Consider the following 6,000-nt stretch of genomic DNA (forward strand, 5'->3'; position numbering starts at 1 on the left):
ATAAAAGTGGGTGGGACCCAGCAAGATTTAGTACTGAATTATGGATTTGACTAACAATAATAGTTTTTTAAGAATAAGAATTTCTCTGAAAAATACCTCTCAAGGAAAATGTTGTGATGGTAACATTTCTTCAATAGCCACTATCCTGCATAAGTGAGAAGGCATCAGAATCATAATGTGTAACGTCTGTCATAAAAATTTTCTACAGTGTTGGTGAGGAAAGTCTAAGTAGTGGAAATAATGCTACTATTCATCTGGCTACAATTCCTTCTAATGATGAACAGCTTGGAAAGGTATAAGATATTGTAGATGTTATTAAAGGCCCCTAAAGTGAACAGTTGGGCCAATTCAGATCTATGGTAGATTTTTTTTTCTCCAAAGCAACTACTTCATGAAGGAAACGATATCTAATGATACTCTAATCTCCACTCTGTGGTAGAACAAAGCAGCACTTTGATTGAATTGTAAATACCAAATGGTGCCCTGCCTCCATTAAGGCAAACTTTGTCTATGAAAGATTAGTTTAAAACCATAAAACAATGACAACTAAATTTTCATCGATTTACTTTTCTAGTATTAGTTTCTAGATATCCTACATCCTTAAATTCTGACTCATAACTTCTGAATACTACTAAGTTATGAGTATTCCTTGCATTAGGAAGTCTGTAAAAATGTTGAATTTTAGAGTTGTGAGGATGTTAGAGATGAAAATTTAGCAAAGTTGTCTTCATTCGATCATTCAGTTGTTCCCCAGGCATTTAGTGAAGGCCTACGGTAGAAGCATATTTACTGTGAAGCTAACAAAGCTGAAGTCTCAAGGCCCCTGATTGGCACAATCTCTTCCAACGTGCACTTGGGAATGTGATCACACGGGCATGTGTCTTCGTGAAATTTATAAAAGTAAATGTTTTAACTGTAATCGATTAAGACCACGGTTACTTTCCACTTGGATTCCCACACCCCTGATCCCAGTATCCCACTTCTCCTAAAGTCACTTGGTGTTGAATTTATTGGAGACATTTTAGCATCTTCTGGGGAATTTGAGTAGGAAATATATTTAGTTTAGATTTAGTGGGGTATATTTATGTGGGTGTCAGTGTCTTCAAAATTTAGTTAAGTTATTGCTTAAATTCCAGGTTGTCTATTGTGCCTCTCACTAATTATTATATCCAAGATGCAAGACCAGAGGTCCTATTAAGACATAAACATATCCTAAGACCCCTGACACTGAAAATATGTGGGTAGTACAGGTAAAACAAGATTTGAAATGTATAATAGCAAAAAGGGACGGTGGAATATTATTCTAGGCATCCAAAGACAAAATACAAGAGGAAGAACCACTTCTAATTGATGTAATTTCTCTCATAGCAGTAATATGTTCAATACTGCAGTATAGGGGCTCTTGGGTGGCTCAATAGGTTAAATGTCTGCCTTTGGCTCAGGACACGATCCCAGGGTCATCGGGATTGCTGCTCAGGGGGGAGTCTGCTTCTCCCTCTCCCTCCCCCACCACTTGTGCTCGCTCACTCACTCTCTCTCTTGAAAAAATAAAATCTTTTAAAAATAATGCAGTATATACAATTTTTATAAGTGTAAACGCATCAAACTTTTTAAATGAAAATCATGTAACATAGAATTTAACAGAATTCTTCATTGTAGGGCACAAACCTGTAGCAGCAGTATAGTGAGTATATGTGTGAGAATGTTACATGTTTACATAGTCCTTCCATCAATAACACACTCAATCAAATGTATAGAAAATGATATTAGAAAATCTTCATCAGGGCGCCTGGCTTGTTTAGTCAGTAAAGCGTGTGACTCTTAATCTTGGGGTCATGAGTTTGAGTTCCATGTTGGGTATAAAGTTTACTTTTAAAAATTAAAAAAAAATCATTGTCATGAAAGGCTATCAAAGAGTACACTATAAAAATTAAAAGAAAAAAGTAATAGAGGTATGCCAAGAAATTAATGGAAAATATATTGGTTTTCTAGATTTTGTGATGTTTGTTTTTTAGTCAACTTTTTAAATTTGGTAATTTGCATGATTTATTTTTTCACTCATTTATCTAATTTTTATTCTTATTTTTAAATCATTTTTCTTTAAAAAGAACCCAAGTTGTAAAAATCTTCAGATACCTCCAAACCTGGATCTGTCCCTGAGTGCCACCTATATGTCAGATGCATGCTCATTCTTAGAGATACAGTGATGAGGAAGATACTTGCCCTCAAGGGGCAAGTTTGATGGGGGAAACAGATGAGCAAAGCGGGTATAACAGGGGAAAGCTCTCTATGAGCATACATATAGGATGGACCCAAATTATGCTCTAGAGAGCCTTCCAGGAAGGCTCAAAGAGGAAATAACTGTCAGGATGCTCTATCTTCTCCACCTCCTGTGGCCAGCATGACTTCCACAGAAAGCCTGTAATTCGATAGCTTATTTGATACAGAAGAAAACCTGAAATTCATCACACTGTTTCCCAAAGCATAAGCACTAAACTCCTCAAAAGTATGAGAATAGACTAAAAGTGCTGATCCCGAAGCATTTAAACAAGGATGCAAGTGTAGTCTAGAAATGCTAAGCTTCTTGTTCTGAAAGGTCCACCAGAGGGATAAGCTTCTGTATATATCTTAGAACACAGCATTTACTATGTGGCAGGTGGCCCAGGAATATTAAGACAGCTGTCAACATCAAGGAGAGCACCAGCCCATGAAAAGCAAGCAGATGGATTGGGGCACTTCACTAGCTGCGTCCTAGAGTAATAGCTGTGCGTGGCCAAATGAGGCAATGTCATGCTGCCCAGGGCAGCAAAAAGCTATTACTGGATGTAAGCGCTCAATTAGGAGATGGGGCGGAGGAATATCCTCCCCTTCCCTTTGTTTGCATAGCTCAAGTTTTCATTAAGAACCACAACAGCAAATAAGAAAGGGAGGGAAATGATGCTAGCATTTTTCATTCTGTTACATTCTGATTATCATGGTTTGTAGCATGGGAAAATGCCTCAGTCTTGCTGCTTCAATGAGAGCAGATGGTGAAATTTTTAAGTAATTGGTTATTCAGACTTCTATGGGATGCATGAAGTTGTATTGTTTGTCTCTGGCTTTTATTTCTAGAACATGTGGAGACTGAGATCTTTCAAACACACATCTTTCAATATTTAAATTGAGATGTGTTAGCCTGACCTAAATTACATTTACTGTTTTCTTCTCTTGATATAATAATTGCAAAGAGAAATGAATTCTATACAAAAATATAACATTAACAATTCAGTTATGTATTTCTTAAATAGTGCAAAAGCTGGTAATACTAAATACTAAATAATATAAATAAAAGAAGGATTTCTTTGGCAAGCATAGATTATGAGATGTATTCCAAAATAGTAATTCGTACCAATTCACTTTGATACGTCTTTTGAGTCAAATGCTATCTAAAATATAAAGTCATATGTAGAATATTAACTTTTATTAATGCAGCTCCATAAGCATGACACACATAATGGCTCAGAATAAGAATTTACTATTGTATGAGAAACTCAATTCCTATGTTGTTTTCCCTAAATATTTCTTCTAAGTACATAAGCTTGACTATATTGTGCATACCTGACATACAATTTTATTTATTTATTTATTTTTAAGATTTTATTTACGTATTTGACAGAGAGAGACAGCCAGTGAGAGAGGGAACACAAGCAGGGGCAGTGGGAGAGGAAGATGCAGGCTCTGAGCGGAGGAGCCTGATGTGGGGCCCGATCCCAGAACACCAGGATCACGCCCTGAGCCGAAGGCAGACACTTAACGACTGCGCCACCCAGGCGCCCCTGACATACAATTTTAAATAGAGCTATTCTGTGAAGAATAATTATAAATTTCTGAACACTGTATTAGTGTTGATTGCAAATTTTATTAGGGCTTCATGAAACAAAGCTTTAAAGTAAAATGATAATTGGCTTGTGAATTGGCTCTCTTTTTTTCTTATTAGGAACATACATGTCCCAGAATCCTGAGTTCTCTTATAATGGGCATGTTGTTCTCAGTTTAATTTGTTGCAAATGGCTTAAAAACAAGGCATAGAGGCAGCTGATATTGTGAGCAAATGTTTTGATTAGAGAGAGAAAGCAGCTGGAAATGATACACGCTGTCATGTAAGATGAACCACTTTTCACATAGGGACTTTACCTAGCTTAAAATTGAGATTAGCATTATTTCATTTACATGCGTTTTCTTTGTATAGAATGGACTAGAAATCTATTAACTTTGCTTATAATCTGTGGTGATGACATACTGAAGAGAGGGCTGAATATAAATTTGACATACTTATCTATGGAAATATTACATGATCCATTATGAAATATCATTGACAAACTTTCAAAGAATTTCATTTAAAAATACTGCTCAATGAAGTAACAAAAAACTCTGCATGGAGTTTATAAAACCAAGTGCTACTGTAGTGAATATAATTTTGGTTTTTTTAGAAATGTAGCAAGTACCTTTTTTAATAACTCCATTTGGAAAGATATGTATAAATTCATCAAACTATAATTTAACTAGTTTTGCAAATAATGAACAAAAGCATCCTATATCAAATATTTCCATCAGTTTATCCTTGCAACTGAATTTCTTCTTCATCTCTTCCAGTCAACTTTTCACTGGTAAAGAGAAAAAGGAGTAACCTATGACAAAGGTAAAACAGAAGTCAAGAAGTTATAATAGGAATATTTTGACTCAATTATGGAAGTAAAAAGATAATTCTCATAATTGACCTCATATTAATAACCATTTTTAAATATCAATCATGCCTGTATTCTATCTTATATTTTATTTTTCGTTCAGCTTCTCAGATAAGCACTTCTGGGTAGTTTCCTTATAAATCATTTGGTTCAGCTCTCATAAGTGTGTTGATATGTGTGTTGACATACTTCTTTGAACTACCAAATCTGGAAGACAATTAAGTGAACAAATGGTTTTTTGAACCTCACAGTTGGTATTAAGTAACTAAAAAAAAAAAAAATGATTCCATTTCCATCTGGTTCAACAGGAACTCCACTTCAAACGATCACTCCCGTATATCATCAAATGAAGCAGCTAACCACACCACAGTAGAGAAGTTGTCTCTATAAAACTATCAACCACATGCGGCCTGAGGGGAACGGAAATTAACTTACTCATTTGAAATTCTGCCCTTCTCATTCCAGTTCTTCCTACCACTGAAGTACATTCTGTAGGTATATTTGGTTTGGATAGCTTAAATAAAACACAATCTAGCTTAGAAAAAAAATGTATCTTTAAATAAAATTTAATGAGTAGCTACTTGTTGGCAAAACTCCTCCTTAGTTGGTCAGGAAGGAATCAGAAAACTTAAAAAAATTTACATAGTTATTGAAAAATCTATTAATCTGTCTACATTTCGGAAAAACAAACCAAAAAAAACCAAGAAAATGGAAAATTCTGAAATTTGTAAACAGAATCAAAGGTCACTGACCTAATACTCATTACTCCAGTGTTACCTGCTTCAAACTTGATTAGGAGATTTGGTGGAAGAAATATATATTAAAAAAATAAAAGAAAGAAAAATAATATCTCATTTACAAAAATTATTTTATAGTCTTCTGCCCACTCAATAATCTCTTATTGAATACTTCCAGTATTGGTGATTGGAATATAATACTGATTTACCACCAAGAAGCTCAGTCTCAGAGAAGGAAACAGAACTAAGCAAAAGTTACAAATTATAAGACAATGTGATCATGGAAACGAATACGGAGGCAAAGGGAGAAGAAAGTGCCTGTGTCACTTGGGCAGGCTATACTTGGGGTCCAGGATAGATTTCTCAAATCACAGCTCCAGAAGTCCTGCAACTACAACCAGTTAAAACACCTATTGACACATATTCATATTAGAAATCTAGATTAGATAAAATTAGATACATTTATAATCAATTGAATTTACAATTAGACAAAATCTATGTTAGATAAAAAGCAATATCAAAGTCCAATAGGAGTGCAC

The sequence above is a fragment of the Ursus arctos genome, unplaced genomic scaffold (assembly GCF_023065955.2).
Source record: "Ursus arctos isolate Adak ecotype North America unplaced genomic scaffold, UrsArc2.0 scaffold_4, whole genome shotgun sequence".
Lineage (NCBI taxonomy): Eukaryota > Metazoa > Chordata > Mammalia > Carnivora > Ursidae > Ursus > Ursus arctos.